At 35.8% G+C, this 15395-nt stretch overlaps 1 long non-coding RNA gene across 1 annotated transcript in view; it reads right to left on the bottom strand.

Moving 5' to 3' along the window:
• LOC120226305 overlaps positions 1 to 15395 on the bottom strand; it is a 51911-nt gene that overhangs the window by 10496 nt on the left and 26020 nt on the right. The window contains exon 2 of the long non-coding RNA XR_005526993.1: positions 4659 to 4748. This is a non-coding gene — a long non-coding RNA (uncharacterized LOC120226305). The remainder of the gene's footprint in view (positions 1 to 4658; positions 4749 to 15395) is intronic.

Consider the following 15395-nt stretch of genomic DNA (forward strand, 5'->3'; position numbering starts at 1 on the left):
TCTTTTTCCCGATCTTGGGAGAAAAAAAAAATCTCTCAATTTTTCCCCATTGAGTATGATGTTAGTTTTTTATACATGGCCCTTACTATGTTGAGGTATGTTCCCTCAAAACCTACTTTGTTGAGGGTGTTTATCATGAATGGATGTTGTAATTTGTCAAATTCTTTTTCTGCATTTATTGAAATGATCGTATGGTTTTATTCTTTCTCTTGATGTAATCTATCACATTAATTGATTTGTGAAAATGGAAGCGCCCTTGTCTCCCAGGAATATATGCCACTTGATTTTGGTGAATGATTTTTTTTTAATGTGTTACTAAATTTGATTTGCTAATATTTTGTTGAGGAATTTTGTATCTATGTTCATTGGAGATACTGGCTTGTAGTTCTCTTTTTCTGTGATCTCTTTTTCTGGTGTTGCTATCAGGGTAATGCTGGCTTCATAGAATGAATTTGGAAGTTTTCTTTTCTCTTCTATTATTTGGAATTGTTTGAAAAGAATAGGTAGTAAGACATCTTTAAATGTTTGGTAGTATTAAGGGCATCTGGGTCGCCCAATCTGTTGAGCATCCAGCTTTGGCTCAGGTCATGATCTAGCAGTTAGTGAGTTTAAACACTAGTTTGAGCCTACTTCGGATCCCGTGTCTCCCTCTCTCTCTGCCCCTCCCCAACTCATGCTCTGTCTCTCAGAAATGTTTGGTAGAATTCACTTGTGAAGATCCTGGACTTTTATTTGTTGGGAGTTTTTTTGTGTACAGATTCAATTTCATGGCTGAAATTCAGTCTGTTCAAATTTTCTATTTCCTCTTCTGTTAATTTTGGTAGCTTATATATTTCTAGGGATTAATCCATTTCTTCTAGGTGTCCAATTCTGGGACATATAATTTTTCATAATATTCTTCTATAATCCTTTGTATTTCTGTGGTGTCAATTGATATATCTCTTCTCTTTCATTTCTGATTTTGTTCATTGAGCCCTCTCTCTCTGTTTCTCTGTCTCTCTGTCTCTCCACTCATTTTGCAAGTCTAGTGAGTATCTTTATGACCATAACTTTAAATTCCTTTTTAGACACACTACCTATCTCTCTTTTGTTTAACTTTCTTGCTATAATTTTGTCCTTTTCTTTCATTTAGTACACATTCCTCTTTCTCTTCATTTTATCCAACTCTTTGTGTCCTTTCTCTGTGTTAGCTGTGTCTTCAGCTGTTGAAAGTAGTGGCCTTATGAAGAGATTGTGTAGTGCCCTGCAGTGTAATGTCTCTTGTTCCTAGAACCTAGTGCTTCAGGGGCATCTCCTATGTGTGTTACATGTGTACTACTATTGTGGCTAAGCCACTTTTGCCTTTAGTTAGTCATCTGTGATAGATTTTTGCCTGTTTGGGGCAGGGTTTGGTCCATGTGTTATTAGTGGGCCACTCTAGGGCTGCCTTGGGCTTGAGTTGATTCAGACCAGGCCTTTGTCAGAGTTATGGTAGCACTGGAATGCTGGACACATTTCCTTTGTTGTTCCCTGAAGCTTTTGTGGTAGGTGTGGCCTACAGTTAGACCGGATGTCTCCCCACAGCCCACTGCCATGTGCACAGTTGAGTGGTATATGTGCTTACCATTCCCACTCCTCAGGGCAGAAGTCATTCTGGATCATGTTGGTCCTTGTTGGGGCTGCTTGCATGATTCCAGATTTGTGCTACCACTTTGGATGGACTCTGGCCAAGGGCATGTTGGAGAGGATAGCAGGTCTGCAGAAGTGGGGCTTCTGGTGTGTTAGCAAGGTTTGTGCAGACCTCCTGTGGGAGGCCACATGGAGCCCAGCCTGGCTGCAGGGAGTATGTCCACAGGGGAAGCTGGGTGCAGGGTACGCCATTTGCAATTTAGATCGGGAATATTGGCCCTCTTCTGGTTTCTGAAGATGTCCACGTGTCTAAGCTAGGCAGACAAGGAGGGAAGTAGCATTCACTAGCTCTCTTGCTGCTGGAGAAGTTTCCCAAGATCCCTGCCCCTCTAGTACAAGCTCTGAGATTAGTAAATAGATCTCCCTGCTATGTACTCCAGGTGATTTTCAAACTGTTGCTTCTACGCTATATCTCTCTTCAGGACTCTTTGTGTTGCTGCCTCTTTAAGGGTAGGGACTCAGTTTCCTAATACCCTCCTAGCTCTCCCAGAGCCATGCCCACTGACTTTTAAGGTTCTAAGTGTTAAGCCCCACTGATTGTAAGAACTTGTGAAGTTATGTCCATCTAATTTTCAAAGCCAAATATTAAGGGGATTTGCCTTTCCTGTGCATGTCCCCCATGTCTGGGTGCCCACTGTGAGTGTCTTGTTTTTTCCCCTCTCCATGCCCATGGCCTCCTCCCCTTCAAGGATAGTCCTGTGGGTCTCTTTAGTGCCTGACCACATCTCCACCCTTCCTACCCTCTTGATGTGGGTAATCTCTACATTAGCTGTGGAAAAGCTGTTCCGCCAATCTTTGGGTCATTCTCTGGGTTATTTACATTGATATGTTATGTATGTCTCTGGTGTTATGTAGTTGTATCCATGGAACAAGGTAAGCTTAAGGTCCTCCTATCTGCTATCTTTCCCTGAAGTGGCATTCCACACATTTTAAAATATATATTTTCATTTTTACTTAGTTCAAAATATTTTATAATTTCTTTTTGATTTCCTGCTTGACTCATAGGTTATTGGGAATTGTGTTATACTTCCAAATATTTGTGAGATATCTTTACAAAATTCATATCTAGTTTAACACCATCTTGGTCAGAAAATTATGTAGTGTCTCTCTTTCCTGTTAATAGTTATTCTTTTATTCATTTATTTAAAAAATTTTTTAATGTTTATTTATTTTTGAGAGAGAGAAATAGAGACAGAGAGAGACAGAGTATGAGCAGGGGAAGGGTAGAAAGAGAGGGAGACACAGAACCTGAAGCAGGCTCCAGGCTCCCAGCTGTCAGCACAAAGCCCAACATGGGGCCTGAACCCACGATCTGTGGTCCTCCATCATGACCTGAGCTGAAGTTGGATGGTTAACCGAGTGAGCTACCAGGTGCCCCATCTCTTTTTCTGGCAAAAGTTTTTAAAAATGTTTTTAAGGGGCACCTGGGTGGCTCAGTCGGTTGAGCGTCCGACTTTGGCTCAGGTCATGATCTCATGGTTCGTGGGTTCGAGCCCGGCATCGGGCTCTGTGCTGACTGCCAGCTCGGAGCCTGGAGCCTGTTTCGGATTTTGTGTCTCCCTCTCTCTCTGACCCTCCCCGGCTCATGCTGTCTCTCTCTCTCTCAGAAATAAATAAAACATTTAAAAAAATGTTTTTAAGTTTATTAGTTATTTTGAGAGAGAGAGAGAGAGAATGTAATTGGGAGAGGGGTAGAGAGAGAGAGAGGGACAGAGAGAATACCAAGCAGGCTCCTTTCTGTGAGCACAGAGCCTGATGTGGGGCTTGATCTCACAGACCATGAGATCATTACCTGAGCTGAAACCAAGAGTTGGACGCTTAACTGACTGAGCCACCCAGGTGCCCCTCCTGGTAGTATTTATAAAATGCTTCATCTGATATGACCACTCCAGGGGTGCCTGGGTGGCTCAGTCGGTTAAGCCTCCGACTTTGGCTCAGGTCATGATCTCACAGTCGGTGGGTTCGAGCCCTGCATTAGGCTCTGTGTTGACTGCCAGCTCAGAGCCTGAAGCCTGTTTCAGATTCTGTATCTCCCCCTCACCCTCCTCTGCTCACACTGTCTCTCTCTCTGTCTCTCAGAAATAAATAAAACATTAAAAATTTTTGATATGACCACTCCAGATTAATTTTTATTAATATTTGTATGCTATATAGTTTTTCATATTTCTTATATGTACATATGTATATGCATATAAACATGTATACACACATATGTATCTTTATGTTAACATGAAGTTAGTTTAGAAAAGACATAGTTGGGTCTAGGTTTTTCATCCAACTTAGTAATTTCTTTCTTTCAATTGATTTTAAACCATTTGCATGCAATTAAATTATTGGTGCATTTGAATTAAAATTTACTATCTTGTTCGTTGTTTTCTATTGGTATCTGTTTTCAGTTTCTTCTATTTTTCTTTTGCTTTTTACTGCTTTCATTTAAATTGAATATTTTCATTATTTCATTTTTTCCTCCACTATTGGCTTCTCTTTTATATTTTCTGTTATTTGCTTGTTTTTAGCTGTTAACCTATGCTTAAAATGTATATACTTAGTTAATCATGGTATACCTTTAAATACTGTTATATCTCTTCATGTGTAGTATAAGAACCTTGCATGGTACATTTCCAATCCCTGCCTCTGCTCCTTAATGCTATTATTGTCATAAATGTTACTTTTGAATAAACTATAAATACATAACTCTTATATTTTTGCTCTAGACTAAGGTAATCTCTGTTGTGCTTTGGTTTAGACCCAGAATTCAGCCGATTTGAGGTCCCTAGGTTCAGGGATGTGATTTTCTGTGAGTTTGCCTCTTCTCTAATGATAGAAAATCTCTAATGGTCTGAGCCTCGGATAGTAGTTCCTACCTTTGTCTAGTTGTATAGAGGATATTTTTTATTCCCTTCCTCTAGTTTCTATGGGTCCTTACCTATTCCCTGAGGGTGAAAAGGTTTTCTGTCTTACCTTCAGTAAGAAGGTACCTTCTGTCTTACCTTTTCACAGGGGAGTCGGGGTAATAGATCTGAGTGGAGTTTCTGCCATTCCCACTGCTGTAACTGCTCCCCTTCTTCAGGCCTGCAGCACTGAAGGAAGCTTTAATTGGTTTCTTGTTCTGTCATAAATCTTTCTTGTGAGCATATACTAAGGTCCATACAGAAAAACTTTTGACTGGTACATGTTCTACCTGCCTCTGAAATTCCCCGTAATTTCATAATGTTATAGTAGCCCTCATTAAACTTTTAGAAATTTGTTTTAAAAAGTTTAGCTTCTATAGTGCCCTCATCTTCTTTTCACGCTCTGCCCCGGGTAAGCCAGTGTTTGAGTCTGTATTTCTCTTTGGTGGGGCTTGTATGCTCTTGCATTTCATGCTTTTGATTTCCTTGTGATCTCAGATTTTTGATGAGGTTAAAACAATTACGACTTTGAGAATTTTTCTTTGAGCTTTTTCTTGTTACTAAAGTGGGGGTGATGTTCTTTTCAGATTTCTGCATCTTAAGCAGAAGCTAAGGATAGCTTTCTGGGTTTTTTTTTAACTTCAGTTTTGTCTGGATTTATTATAAATTCCTTTTGTTCAATAAGCTCTGCTTGGCTGAGAAGGCAATCACCAATCAGTAGTGTACATTATGCCCACCATGTAAAAATCTCGACAACTCACATCAAATTACAACTATAGAAGTGACCTTCTAAAACATTAATTTGATGTCACCATATAAAGATATTGTATGTAAAGTTTGTAACTAGTCTATAATATAAACTAGTCTATAATGTCTCTCCATAACTTATTCTATGAAGGAATCATTGATTTGTGTTGAGTAACTCCTTTACAAAAATTATCTATAAACTGCAAGTTTATAAGACATGAAAAGGATATTCAATCCCCAATAGATTATCAAACAATATAGGTTCATTAATTCAAATATTCAATAAATATTTGTTAACTGTCTGACAGGTACTAAGCACTAAAGATTCACAGTGAAGAATAAAATACACATTTGTTATCTTTATGATTTTTAAATAATTAAACAAAGTGTATCAAAATGTGTTACCTAATATAGACAAAAAGGCAAAGTGATCAAAAATTATTAAAATAGGAGGAAAGCAAAGGAGTGGAGGATGCTCTGTATTTGGGTTTAAGGAAGTTCTCTCTGAATAAGAAATACCTACCCCATGTTTTTAAAGACCTTAAAAAAAGAAAAGAAATGATATTCTAACAGAACGTGAGATGAACCTTAAGATAGAGAAAAACACTGTGTTTTTGAGGATGTGGGAAAAGGTCACTGTAGCTGATACTAAGGGAGACATGAGGCTAGTATGAGAATTTGAGGCTGCAGAGATGGGCAGGCAGGGCCATATCCTTGGGGTGATGGAGGCTATGGTGAAAACGTAGACTTTATTCTATGTGCAATGTAAAGCTGTTTTCTCATTTCAGTCAATGGCAGTTGTAGTTTTCCAGTTGTAGGGACTCTTATGTTTTGTTTACTTGCATATTCTGAGTGCCAAAAATGGTACACAAGAAGTTTAATATATATTTGCAGATAAAAAAAAAAAAGAAAATGAAAAAAGAATTTAAAATTTTGCTTTTCTATTATGAATGTTATCCAAATCCATTCATTTCTTCTTTTCCTCCCCTCCCCTCCCCTTCTCTCCCCTCCCCTCCCTTACCTTTCCCTCTGTTCCCCTCCCCTCCCCTTCCTTCCTTCCTTCTTTCCTTCCTTCCTTCCTTCCTTCCTTCCTTCCTTCCTTCCTTCCTTCCTTCCTTCCCTCCCTCCTTCCTTTCTTCCTTTACATGTCCTTTACTTAATGCATTCAGACACCTATCTAGTTGTTGCTATTTTTTTTGACCATTCTATTAGGGTTTTTCTGAGACTTTATATACATCTTTGTTTGAAAGAGTTAAGTTTCAGGTAGATATACATATGTCTCGATTCCAAATTTATTATGTAGCTTTGGACAATTTGCATAAAATTTCTGAGCCTTAGTTTCTTTATCTATAAAATAGGAAATAATCTTAATCAAGAAAGTTTATGATGAGGGGCGCTTGGGTGGCTTAGTCGGTTAAGCGTCCGACTTTCGCTTAGGTCATGATCTCGCGGTTCGTGGGTTCGAGCCCCGCGTCGGGCTCTGTGCTGGCTGCCAGCTCAGAGCCTGGAGCCTATTTCAGAGTCTGTGTCTCCCTCTCTTTCTGACCCTCCCCTGCTCACACTGTCTCTCTCTCTCCTAGAAATAAATAAAAATATTCAAAAAAAAAAAGAAAGTTTATGATGAATTAACAAGAAAATATGTATGAAGTTGTAGTACCAAGAAAATATTCAATAAATGGAATATATTATCACTATTATTAACAGTAGCATTTTTATTATGTTGTAATATAATTGTCCATGGTTATCAACATTGAAATATGCCTTTTCCCAAATGACTTCCCAAATATTAGCCATTAAATTCATTTCTTTAACTTATAAAAAAATCTTAGAAATCTCGTCAAAATCTTAAGCCTGTATGGAGAATTTTGCATAAATTATGCTGAATACATCTCGAAGAAGTTAAGAATGCTGTCAAAAACCAGGGGTTGTAATTTTGTAAAATCAGGAAAAGTATCTAATATAACATGTAAAAATATTATTTGCTCAGCTAAAGAATTGCAGGAAATTTTAATATTAAGAATATTTTCTTTGATGATATTTGATTTCTCTTCCTTTCTACTCCACCAGGATCTTTTCTTAATTAAAATAACACAATCCAAATTATTATGGGAATTACATCACAGCTTATTTATATCCTTTTGCCATATTCATCCCTGTCATTTAGCCATTTTTCACTTTACATGACTGGATAATTATTGTCTAACCACAATTCAAATGGAGAAGTTTTAAAACTTGCTCTGCGTGACCTCAGTTATAATAGGTAATTGTGAATTTAATTGGCACAGGGCATTTTCTTTGACTATTAGCCAATTGTGTTCACTTAACTTGTACACAAAAGATTGGCAGTCTTCATCCTTGATTGTTTGTGAAATCTCAGGAACCTCTGTAGTTCTAAAAGCACCTTTTTCACAGATAAGCTCTTTTCACAGAAGCCATTCTGATTAAATATAACCTGTTTGCAGGAAAGAATTCACTCACTGTGTCTCCCACTGGAGGAATAGTTTTGCTGCAACACAAAACACAAGCTGAAGAAATGTGGATGGATGATTAAAAAGATTCAAAGGAGATGGAGGTGAGTTAAGAAATTGGGAGAATTACATCTCCAAGAAAAACACATAAGTCAAATACCCTCATTGAATCTCTAAGTAGGGAGACATCAAATTTTTCTCCATCCTCTATTAGGAACAAGAAGTCTGGGCTTCTTGACCTGACTACCTAAAGGACTACCTAAAGCTGAAGTTTCTTCAAGTTCAGATTTCTTATTTATACTATACTTTTTTTTCCAACTCATAAATTTAATTTTAAGTGATGATTATTGATCATATTAAGAACTTTTTAGTATTCCAGTATTCTACTACACTACTAGTTTAGAGGGCTGAAATGTTTGTTGTTACAGTTGTGATGTTGGTTCAGATCCTACAGAAAAGATTGCTTTAATTGGTTTGCTCTTTCACCAATCCTTTCTGCTTTCACTTCTGCCCTCCCCCCACCCATTGTTGAGACTCTCATCCCAGACTTCTCATTTGCATATTACCACTAAGCTTTACTAATTTTCTTGTCCCATTTAAACTCTCTTCTTTCAATGAAGAAGATTTTTTGTTATTGTTGTTGTTACTTTGGAAGGGGAATTGTTGAGCAGATCTGTTGGTCAGAGCAGAGAGATACCCCTGAAAAGATTCCAAAAATCTCCACAGAAAGTAAGCTAAATTTGGCAGAACAAGCATTTAAGCCAAATGGGTACAGTTGTTCTAAGGACCAAAGGACAAAGTGGCTCAAAGCCAAAAGAAATAGTAGAGTTATTAATGGTTAGTAATTATATTAAAATTTTAAAATATGTTAAGTATGTATCATAGATCAAGTTCTGCATAATATGGGTAATGAGTTTTTATTTTTATTTCAACCATATTAAACATAGTTTCATTGTTTTTCTTATTGTGAATTCTTTTAAAATGAAATACTGGCATTTATGACAATGTTTCAATATTACACATAATATATGCCAAATTACTCATGTTATCATTTCATCACATATTACTGTCTTTTCAGTAGATATATGCAATTTTGTCTTATTGGCTTTCAAATTGTATTGTCTTGTATAGATGTAATGTTTACCTTTTACTCAGAAGTCTGGTTCAGGTGTCTTTCATGAATGCAGATATTTAAATTATTTTGGACTGAAATACAAAAGTGTGCTTCTTTTAGGAATACTTGAACTTTAAATAAGGTTATTTCCAAAGGTCAAGGCTACTCATTTTCACTGAGTAGAAACCTTCCAATTTTCCATTAAATTTCATTTTGTAGGAAATAGTTGCTACCGGGTTTATACTTAAAAATGAGCTTATATTTTATTTAATAAGAGTTAACAATGATATTTCATCAAAGATCATTTTTGATTATCAATAAATTATTGTAATTAATTTTACTTCAGTAGACACCTATTGCTTACTTTTATAGAGCCTCTTTTATTTTACTGATAAAATCAGAAGCAAACATTCTTAGGACTCATTAAAGATAATCAAATCCCAACACATGGTATTTGTCCTAAAAGGATAGATTTCAAATGAGGAGCATTTGTTCTTTGTTGTTTTTCAGTAGCTAAAATGCTACCTTCTCCACCCTTCCAATCCATTTACCATCCCCATGGATGATTTCTTCAAATTCATGAAAAGCTATTTCCCATTAAAGAGGCTAATGGAAAGATCCTCATTGACTTTCCTAGCATACAACTTCTGTTTGCCTGTGCTATAGAATGAAAATGTACAACTGCTTTTAAAAAATGAACTTGAATCCTACAGAGGTTTATACACAGATACTTGGTGAATTGGCCTCGGGATAAAAGACTGAAAATGTTTTTAGGGAATTCTTTCCCAGAATAGTTACTTAAACGTTTACTTTCATCTGAGGTGCAGCTGGTCATAACAAAGGCAATTGCAGCCAAGCCTCTGGGGCTCCCTGTGTCTGTCGTCACAACTTGCACCCTGCTGAATGAAATATCAATGCATTGAACCATGTCAGGGCAATGAGCATAATGGTAGGGACTCAGTGGTATAAATGAGGTTAATAACTTGTGAGAAAGCAGAGCTTTGTTCCTAGATCCTTCACATCTTCTCTGCACAGTGTAGCTCTTTAGAAATATTGCCTGTCCGTGGAGAGCTAATGGCTCTCGTCATAAAGCTAATACACTGTGCTTCAGTAGTCTTGGAACTCATTTCTGAAGTCACACTAATCTGCTTTTCCTCCGCTATGTTTTGTTTTTGCTCCTTAAAGGTTTTCTTATTCCCCAAGACTTCAAGCTGAGCTTAAAGCTTTTCTGCTGCTTCTTATGCCATTTCTAGTCAGGGGTGACACTTTTGTTTTCAGAGACTTTTTCTTTTTTGTGTGTGTGATTTCAATTTTTTAATACACTAAGAAGCATTTTGTAAAGGAAATAAAGAGAATTTTGAAAATATCCCAGCCCTGCTTTAGTACCACTGCTGTTCCTCTACTAATGCGCCCTTCCTTCTCTTCTCCCTCACCCTTTTGCTACCTCTCTGCATCTGAGCAGAAGCTTGTTATCTACTGCCCTTGCTTGCTCCTTGCACTCTATCTTTTTTTTACAAACCATTTTGAGGTTATTGAGTCTCATAATAAACTAAGAAAACCATTTACATTATTATTATTTTCTTTTTAGTTGCCAGGGTCCACCTAAGGGCAACTGAATCCATTTGATTATTTTCTATACGAAATATAAGCAACCAGCGTAAGTGGTTTTGATGATTCCTTTAGCACATTCTTTGGCTTTACCCCATCTACTCCTACATTCTGAAGATTTGCAAACACATAAGGAATGAAGCCATCCCAGCAGGTGTGAAGTGATATCTCATGATGGTTTTGATTTGCATTTTCCTGATGATTTACCTGTTGACTCTGTATCTTCTTTGAAGAAATGTTATGTTTATAAAGTCCTTAGCCAATTTTTAAATCAAGTAATTTTTTTTGCTTCTGACTTATAGGAGTTTATCATATTTTTGGATATTGACTCCTTATTAGATATATGGCTTACAAAATATCTTCTCCCATTCTGTAGGTTACTTTTTCACTATGTTGATTGTTTCCTTTGTTGTGTAGACAGTTTTTAGTTTGCTATAGTTTCACTTTCTATTTTAGCTTTTGTTGCTTTATGTTTTTGGTGTCATACCAAAATAATTGCCAAAACCTATGTCATACAGGTTTTCCCTGTATTTTCTTTTAGGCATTTTACAATTTCAGGTCTTACATTAAAATCTTTAATCTATTTGGAATTGATTTTTGTGTAAGATAAGAGCCTATTTCATTCTTTTGTATATGGATATGCAATTTCCCCTGCATCATTTATTGGGGAGTCTATCCTTACCCACTGGGCATTCTTGGTGTCCTTCTAAAAGATCAATTCACTGTATATACCTGTATTTATTTCTAGGCTTTTTACTGTGTTCCATTGATTTATATACCTGTCTCATGCCAGTATCATACCATCCTAATTACTGTAGTTTTGCAATATATTTTGATTCAGGAATTCTAATGCCTTCAGCTTTGTTTTTCTTTTTCAATATTACTTTGGCTATTTGAGGTCTTTCGTTGTTTCATATGGTTTTGGGATTTTTTTCTGATTTTTTCTGTATAAAGTGCCAGTGGGTGTTGATACAGGTTGCACTTGCATATGTAGATATAGAATACTCTTACCACTTTGGATAGTATGGATGGCCGTTTTAACAATATTGATTCTAATAATTAAGTAACAAAGGATGTCTTTGTGCTTTCTTTAATTTCTTTAATCATTGTTTTATAGTTTTTAGTTTACATGTATTTCACCTCCTTGGTTAAGTTTATTCCTAAGTATTTTTACTCCTTTTGATGCTATTATAGGTGGAACTATTTCATGAATTTCCTTTATAGAGAGTTCATTGTTAGTATAGGGATCTCAGCTGATTTCTGTATGTTTATATGTTGATTGTGTATCCTGCCACTTTATTCATTTAATCTATTTTAATAGGTTGTGTGTGTATGTGAGTGTGTGTGTATGTGTGTCATGTTTAGAGTTCTCTCTATATAAGATCATGTCATCTGCAAACAGAAATAATTTCATTTCTTCCTTTTTGATGTGGATGCCCTTTATTTCTTTCAGTTGCCTAATTCCTCTGAGTAGGAAATCAAGATCTCAAAGAAATATCTGCACTCCCATGTTAATGGCAGAATTATTCACAAAGCCAAGATATGCAAACTATATAAATATCTATGGTAGATAAAGAAAATGTGGTGTATATATGGAGAATGGAATATTATTATTGTCTTAAAAAAGAAAAAAAAATCCTGTCCTATGGGCTAACATGACTGAACCTGGTGGACATTGTGCTTAGTGAAATAAACCAGTCACAGAAAGACAAATACTGAATTATTCTACTTGTAACAGACATCTAAAATAGCCAAACTTATAGAAACAGAAAAATGGTGATTACCCAGGGTTTTGCAGGGAGAAAGAAATGGGAGAGCCTAATTCAATGGATACAGCTTTCAATATAAGTTCTAGGGATCTGCTATACAACATTGTGCCTATACTTCAAAATACTGTAATTGTGTACTTAAATTTTTAAAGAGGATACATCTCATGTTAAGTGCTTTTACTACAATAAAGAAAAGAAAGAAACTTGCCACTGTATATCTAGTCCCAATGGGACCAGCTTCCTTTCTTGCAAGTTTCTCAAGTTAATCCAAGCACTAAAAATTTGCTAAAAGAGAGGATGTGAGCTGTACAGCCCTTCCTAGATAATTATGAATTTTATAGTATTTAACGACAATGCCATTGATATCTGGTCCCATAATATAAAAGTAAGAACTCCTGACCTGGCAAGGAAGACACATTGAGGCAGAAAAAAATTACCATACTTCTCATTGAAGACTGCATTAATTGCCTGCTTCTTTGACTACATGAAGTGCCCATCACTGACTTCCAGCAACACAATGGAAATGAGTATTGAGGAAATTAATTGATCAATCTGTGATTTTTCTTTCTCAAAGAATTTTGAGAGATGTGGCTCAATTTATAAACCCAATGACCAGGCATTCAGGAAGTAACTACCATCTTATACTTTCATATTCTTTTTAAATTTTATAATTCAGGATCATTGACACGTTTCTCATTCCTCTTTATTGTTTTTCCTATCTATGTCCCTTACGGAGACTTAAAAATGAAAAAAAAAAAAGCATGTTCTGGTTCAATTTGCTAGATACCAGACTGATTACAAATTTTCCTGCTTCTTCCAAATCTATAGAGAATCCCTGTGTAAATTCAGTCCATTCCTAATTATACTTTGAGATTCACTTTGAAGGAACAAGTTCCCCAAACAGATTTATTTCATCCTCTTTGTTTCATTTGCATTTTAAATCCTAGGATTGTATAGTACTTGTTCTATTGCATTATTTTAATTAATGTAATTGAGATTATGTGACAATGCAATATTTGATAAGAATTTACCTGGCGTCTCCCACAATGTTCAGTTTGGAAGGCAATATGCAATCTGAAATTGCCCAGTCCCACAGATGTTTACAGACTAGTTGGGACAGGAACAAGTTCAAATCACAAGATAATATACTAAACTATATATAACAGAATAGTCCAAGCTACCAAACCCAACACGCTGTCAATAATTTCTATGGAAATATGTCTGTCATTGAAGAAATGATGAAGATCAGAGAAATATTGTATGAGTTCTCAAAATCTTGGGAGATTTTAAAAAATTCTCCTCAGAACGTGTCATGCCAGGCATGGATTATCCGGAGAGAAATAAGTCAATATCCCTCATGTGATAGAGTTCACGATGAAGCAAGAATGACAGACTGACACACAGAAAACGCTTTCTCCTAGTAAGTGCGGTAGTAAACATACACACTGTAGGCCAGGAACAGAGGGGAAAGAAAATCAGCTTCCCCAGTGTTAGTAGGTCAGAACATCCTCGGGAAGATAATTGCATCGTAGACACAGACAGCAGCTTGCACAAAAGCACAGAGGTGAAATATCATGAAGTTTCTTTTGAGCTGCAAGCAAATTCCCATAACTGGAGTATGAGGGCAAGACGAGTATGACAAGAGATAAAACTGGAAATGTAGAAAGGGAGAACAGTATGCAGAGAATAAATATGCTGTTAGCTCCACAGTGTAGCAATTTAAGACCTTGCACCTAAGGGCAGGTCAATTAGGAGACTCCCTATGTCACTGACACTCACAGAAAGAAATCTTGCTGGTAATTTTGTGATCATTTTCATAAACTATGAAAATAACCCATGTATTTACCCAGCATGATCTCTCAGAAAACACTGTGTCTTTACCTCCCTAGTCCATTAAAATCTGTACTTTCTTACTACTTCCCCTGATTAATATGGGAAGAAGGATGACTTAAGAAGGAAATGAAACCATCTGTAAGGATCTGGACATTTAGCCTTGTGATTTCATCAATGTGATGCATTTTCTTGAGTGTTGAGACTGACTTTTAGTGGATAATGAACACTTAGAAGAAATCTACCGGGAAAATTACAAAAATGCTGTAGCTTGAGGTAATGTTCAAACGTTTGTAATTTGCTACATAATTGTGGATAGTGTCAGAAAAATTATTCATATTTTGGATTACTGATTATTAAAACACTAATGGGACTTTTGCTATAAACCAAAATACTTCCTTTAGCATTTTTTCATATTTCAAATTTCTCAGAGTTGGTTATATTTGTAAGTTAATGTTATTATATTAGTGACTTGTTATCAAATACAAATTTTATAGTATGCATTATGAAGTTTATAATGTTATTGGTTATACATTTTTTTAAAAATGCAGAACTCATATCAATTTTATTTGGTCAGCAGATGGCAGTGTTTCTGAATTGCTGAGCACAACTTCCCATTACCTATCAAATTTAAAGTTTTGGTTTTGAAATATAGATTTCTTCCTTTTTTTGAATTACATATTTCTTATACTCAGAATTCTAATAGTATAAATCTATATTGGGAAATGTGTTAATGTCTTTGGAAAGATTAAACACACTGAATCTGGAAGAACTTTCCTCATGATTTGATCCACACTTGCATCGTATAATATTTTCTTCCCCCTTCCATCTCTTTTTTCCTTTTCTCCTTCTTTCCCTCCATTATTCCCTTCTTCCTTCCTTCTATTTTCCTTTATTTCTTCTTCTTCACTTTCTCATTCCATGTGTGTATGTGTGTTTGTGTGTGTGTGTGTTCTTTCATTCTTTCTTTTTTCCTATTTATTTTTTCTCCTTTCCTATTTAAAACCATTCTTTAAAAAGTTTTACTTGGCATGTTAAAAATGAATATCAATGAAAAGCATTTAATTAAAGGTGAGTCTCGCAAAAGAGAAGAATCTTAGTAGAAGCCACCTGTGGAAGTGTGAATTGAAAAATATTTTTACTCTGAGAATAATGTTTCTAAAATTAGACTAATTGATATGCTATTTGCTGATTTATTTTAATAGTCCAAATAATATTACTTTTACTGTGTAAAATTTTTAAAATTTTCAGGGTAATTTTAACTGTTTTGATGTATGAAGCATCATTTAAGGCTTTGAAG

Source organism: Hyaena hyaena, unplaced genomic scaffold, assembly GCF_003009895.1.
Source record: "Hyaena hyaena isolate Hyena2069 unplaced genomic scaffold, ASM300989v1 scaffold_1646, whole genome shotgun sequence".
NCBI classification, from domain to species: domain Eukaryota; kingdom Metazoa; phylum Chordata; class Mammalia; order Carnivora; family Hyaenidae; genus Hyaena; species Hyaena hyaena.